Source organism: Ochlerotatus camptorhynchus, unplaced genomic scaffold (assembly GCF_037179485.1).
Source record: "Ochlerotatus camptorhynchus isolate MF236.1 unplaced genomic scaffold, CSIRO-AGI_Acam_v1.1 ptg000391l, whole genome shotgun sequence".
Lineage (NCBI taxonomy): Eukaryota > Metazoa > Arthropoda > Insecta > Diptera > Culicidae > Ochlerotatus > Ochlerotatus camptorhynchus.
The window spans coordinates 1,391,681-1,397,846 of record NW_027040878.1 but is presented as its reverse complement, the minus strand read 5'-3'; positions in this window follow the sequence as shown (position 1 = coordinate 1,397,846).

Below are 6,166 nucleotides of genomic sequence, written 5' to 3'. Positions count from 1 at the left end.
AGCCAATACACGGCATTCACCCCGACGTCCAATTTGTAGTGAAAACTTAACTTTCACGAAATTCAAAAGTTCCATGCGAAGAGCATGGAAATCGGTAGTGGTTATCACAATAGGGGGAATCTTTTCTTTCTTGGCATTAAGCCGGGAAAGTTTACTAGAATTTTTCTTGGATGATGGATCATTCTCATCATCCGTGAGCAAATCAAATTGATTACTCAAATTAATTTCATCAGAAGGGGGGTCAACAGTTTGCCCCTTTCTTTTGCGTTTAGGCACCATGGCGGCAGTAAATTTTTATCCAAATCGACTTCCAAGCAGATTACTATAAGAATCTGAAGGATCGAAGAGGAATTTTCCAAATCGATATCCAAGAAGGATTACCTCGGGTAGGGTCCAAACAAGGATCGAAGAGGAATAAGAGGAGTTGAACAAGGTAGAAAATTTTTTACAGGTTGAGCACTGAAAAGTGCGATTATGCGATTATCCAAATCGACTTCCAAGCAGATTACTATAAGAATCTGAAGGATCGAAGAGGAATTTTCCAAATCGATATCCAAGAAGGATTACCTCGGGTAGGGTCCAAACAAGGATCGAAGAGGAATAAGAGGAGTTGAACAAGGTAGAAAATTTTTACAGGTTGAGCACTGAAAAGTGCTGTTTAAATTTGTTGTAGCTTTAGGTAGTAGTAACACTTCCTTAAGCAAAAAGCAAATAGATCCGCACGGCAAGAGAGCACGATGCGATGGATCATATTGTTAATATGATATAAAGGGTGTCCACGATGAAATTGCCACACTATGAAATTGCTCTAACTTTTTAACCGTTGGGTAGAATTTAATGAAAATTTGGGTGGATTTAGTTCATAGTGCATTATTTACATCCTGCAAGTTTTAAAGTCCTGTGATCAAAACTCGCGGAAATGGAGTCGAAAGAACAGCTCGTGCGTGATAAAATCTTGCGCATTCATCACGAGAACAAGGATCTCTCGCATCGTTCCATCGCTAAAACGTTGGGAATCGCGAATTCCACGGTGTCGCGAGTGATTAAGCGGTTCGAGGAACGGTTGACCACCGATCGGAAGCCCAGAAGTGAAGGAAAAAGTATTCCGTACAACACCAAAAATCACAACCGCGTAGTTGGGGCCTTCATCCGAAATCCGAACGCCTCCGTTAGGGATGTGGCTAAGAAGCTGCACCTAAGCCGAAGTTTTGTCCAGAAGGCCAAAACTAAGGCTGGGCTTCGAACGTTCAAGGTACAAAAGGCCCCTAATCGCGACGAGAAGCAGAACAAGTCCGCCAAAACCCGTGCCAGGAAGTTGTACCTCAACATGCTGACGAAAGTTGAATGCTGCATCATGGACGACGAAACATATGTGAAGGCCGACTTCAAACAGATCCCCGGCAACCTGTTTTTCACGGCCAAGGATAAGTTCAGCGTTCCGGAGCATGTCCGCACTCAGAAGATGTCCAAATTTGCGAAGAAATTCCTGGTTTGGCAAGCCATCTGCACGTGCAGGAAGCGGAGTGCACCTTTCGTGACCCAGGACACGATGAACGGACAGGTGTACATAAAAGAGTGCCTCCAGAAGCGGCTGCTTCCTCTCCTGAAGGCCCACAACGTCCCAACAATCTTCTGGCCGGATTTGGCCTCATGCCACTACTCCAAGGACGTGCTGAAGTGGTATGCGGACAATAAGGTCAATTTCGTGCCGAAAATGTTCAACCCTCCCAACACTCCGGAGCTCCGCCCCATCGAGAAGTACTGGGCGATTATGAAGCAGCACCTTCTTAAATGACCTAAGGTAGTGAAGACAGTCGAGGAACTGAAGAAAGTATGGGTTTACATGCAAAAAACGGTTGATTCACAGGTTGTGCAGAATCTTATGGCCGGGGTTAAGGCCAAGGTGCGGGCATTTGCGTATGGACTGTAAATAAAATACGAGTAAAATGGTAAAATGAAGTTTAATAGTTATTTCTCAATACCTGAAAATTTGATGGCAATCGGATGAAAACTCGAATTTTGCGAATCAATTTCGTGTGTGGCAATTTCATCGTGGACACCCTTTATTTGCCAATATGCTAGTCAAGTAGTGAGCCAATTTCAAATCGAAAGTACTCGATTGTACTCCTCAGAAAAATGCAACGCTCGGCTCATTTCAAACTCCATCCAGCGTGGTTCCATCAAGCCTGATTACAACCAATCGTCCCCAAATTTTGCACAGTTGTTTGGGACCTCAAATGGAACCAAAAAGGGTTTTGCTTGGTGAGGTAAAGTTTGCGTTTTTCCACATAACGGTGACCTACACTCAAAAATATTACTAAAATAAGAAAGATTAAAATGTAATCATTTTATGCAAAACCAATGTTTATACATTGATTCGATTATTTTATTTTATCAAAATTATACTAAGTCCGACTAATGGCGAAGAATTCGATCAGTGTATACCACTGACAGCAAAGCTGTGCAGGAATTAAAAGTGCTGAAGGACGAAAACTGTTTTGGAAAAACTCCATTGTCGTTCCAGCCCTTTCGTCGAGCTTCACACGCTGCAGGATATGTTGACAATCCATAGTTCAGCAAGGAGTAAACAAAGCTTTAGTAAGTATTGAAGAATTGAATCAGTTAAGATTTGAGAAGAATATTTGAATAATAATTTTGTTGTTAGCTTCAAGCAACGTTGGCAAGCAAATGAGCCCAAGTACCACAATCTCCAAAATTCAATTGCACCATGTTTGCAAGCTTAGGACCTTCATGGCACCGAATGAAGATGACCGGTTTTGAAACGGTGAAGAACTGCTGGTAAGGTGAATTTGAACAGTTTTGCTTGCCAAGTGCCAACTCTAAACTAGATCCAAACATTCTCTTTTTCCAGGCCGGTTACAACGCCAAAAAATATGAACCTGAATCCGATCACTCGCTAGCGCCATTCGGTTTGAACCATCACGGTCAATTTCTTCCGCATGTTGGACCCTAGGAGGCTAACTATAAATACACTCCGAACTTGAACGAAACTGGCGCGGATCGATATCAGACCGTTTGAACAGTTTCGGAAGCGTAAGACTACAGTTTTGAAATCACCATAGGCCAAGAGATTGTTTGCCCCGTCGATGGATGTGCAGTGTAGATTTTGCTAGGAGACTCAATCTTATGGAAACGACCAACACGAGGAATCACTGGATAGCAGCTGATCCAAGTTGCCACATCTCTAACAATGCCCACGGAAACCACACAGATAACATTTTGGATACCCACTATGCACTTATTTATCGGTTCAAATTTTCGGCATATCATTATTAATTAATCCAGTTTATGTTATATGATTTATTATGATAAATAATAATTGACAATAAATTTGCTCCTGTAACATTATTATTATGTTTAAAATTAATAACATTGGAAATATCACTGACCAGCACATAAAAATACTATTCATGGAATAAATCCCCTTTATGCATAATTTGAATATTCGCACTTTATACATTTGACTGCATAAAGCATTTTTATACTAAGTCAGTTTTCTCTCCCTTTATACCAATCTATGCGTCGGTCAGGAGAGTTGAGATTTAGTGTAACTTTTAATCTATTTAGATTTGAAAATCTTTTGAGTGTACTCTAATGCATACTTTTTAAGCTTTTTTGAAGCAATTTATTTTTGAGTGTTTATTTCTATGGCTGTCGACAGGTGGTGCTGTACACCCAAACGTTCTTGTCGCGAGTAACACTGCCATCTACGGATGATAAAATGAACGAATGTTGTGTTCCAATTTCGGTACGTTTCATGCGCTACCCGAGTTGTATGGTATACTAAATAATAGCACCACAGAAAACAGACGTCCTAGTTCGGTCAGAAACTTGTGTAAAGGTAAGTGGAAACGTCGCCGTTACGTGGCGCTAGCATCTCCTGATTTCCTCTATAAATTTATCACTTTCGACCAATTTGGCGCTATTATCGATAAATTATCTGTTGAAAATTGCCACTTGGCGCTACCAGCACTTAGTGTCTAGTGTATCTTTCGCAACGCCAAAGGGGTTAAGTGGGGAAGTCGCCGTTAGTGGCGCTTAAGTCGAATAATAATCTTTACACAAGTTTCTAGAGAAATTTTGTTCGAGCCTCAACGTCTTATCTCTACACAAAGTTGGACGTCTGCTCTCTGTGAGGAAACTGTAAAAGCAGGCATAACATTTGATAACGGCACAAAAGCATTTGTAAGCAAACGTTCTAAGGCCCTTTACATGCGAACCAAAGTACGCCCACGCAAACCAATACCACTTTCGGAAAGGTGATACTTGCCCCTATTCGATGATGGAGTTGGTTTGCGTGGGCGTACTTTGGTTCGCATGTAAAGGGTCTTAGAACGTTTGCTTACAAATCAAGAGCAAATTTTCATTATGTCGTAAGTAACATTCGCACCGATCCGAGAAAATAAAGTTTTGTTTTGATGACCGAAAAGTTATTCCTATTTCCAATTAAACACATATAATCTTATAGTGATAGCAATGTTTAACATATTTAGCCGGGTTTTAATCATACAAAGGCAAATCGCTAGCTTTCATGCTAAGAATTACTGGTTTTTGAGTCAAAAGTTATTATACGTCGTTTGGTGGCCCCTATTGTTACTTAAGTCAAAGTGTATTTACCAGGATATTCGGGAGAATTATCAATTACGTCTCCTTACGTGCAGCCCATTCATCATTTTAGGACCACTGAAATCATCTTAGCAACAAACAGTTCGATTTATTCACTTTAATAATGTGAAAGCGAAAGGTTTCTCAGTGCTGTTACTTAAGGCAAACGGCATCTCCATAGAAATCGGGTGACTTAAGTAACATCGAAAACTATTTTGATCGGAAGGTGATTACGTCAAAAAGCAATTCGACTGGTAAATAAATTTAAAAATGGGATGTGATCCTATATTCGGACAGTATATAGTGTAATAGCAGGAGCATCGATTGACACTGATAGCTCGACTTGGTTTACCTTTGTTACATTCGACGTAATGAAAATTTGCTCTTGAAATGCTTTTGTGCCGTTATCAAATGTTATGTCTGAAAGAGCTTAGTTTTTTATTCGAAAATAATGGTTTTGCAGAAACTCGATTGATTTCCATTGTTTGTCTTGTTCGTTTTGAACTGATTAATTTGGATACCCGATTAATAAGTTCAACACAAATTTTAGTTCAGTTTACTCATTAATCGCAAAAAGGGATAACTCGAGTCGCAAAATTCCGTATGGCAGCGCTAGTGTTTCTAATGTATTTTAATTTGAATTCTTGCACATAATTTTTCGAAAAATTTGTTTAAGCTTGGATGTCTATTATCTGTGCTGATATCTCAATAATGTTCCAATTATTGAGCATCACATTCCTCGGTACACATAACAACATTTTCACATGTTCCCCCATCGAGTTCATTTGACTGGCTGCTGTCAAACAGTACAAATGAACCCTCCAATCACCAACACACCTCGCCATTTGCCGACATCAGGCGGACATTTGTGTGCGTGACCGTGCAGCGCTCTATGTAGATGTTCGAAGATACCGCTGATTTCGTACGACGGACGGTGCATCTACAGTATAGTCGCTATATTCATAGTCTGGCGGACAATTCTAGATAGAGCTGGAATTAGGGCGAATCAACTTTTGTAAACAATGACTTCTCTTGTTAATTTTTCGAAAGTCATGGCTCTCCCTGGCAAACCGACGTCACGATCGACTAGGGGAAGAGTTCCCCTACCCGATGGTGCAGTTTTTTGTGTAGGCGTGCCTTTAATGCCTAGAAATCAACGAGAGAAGTCATTGTTTACAAAAGCAGTTACGCCCTAATTCCAGCTCTATCTAGAATTGAGCTGTCAAATAGCGGAACCAATCGAGCAAATCATGACCAGCATCAGAAAAGAGCACATCAGCTGTTGCGAACAAAATTTCGGAAACAGTTTTCTCGTGATTCAAGGCTCACCTACACCAACTAACACCATCTTTAGGTTGTGGAAAGTTTCTCCTATCCGATGATGCTGGTAATTTACCTTCTATCGGCGAGGAAAGAATAATCAACGATTTGTTTATAAAAGTTGATGTACCTTTTCAATTGTTGATCTACAACATATAGAATTGGGTCCGCTTTTTGATAGACCGAAATTCTGTCCGCCAGACTATGAATATAGCGACTA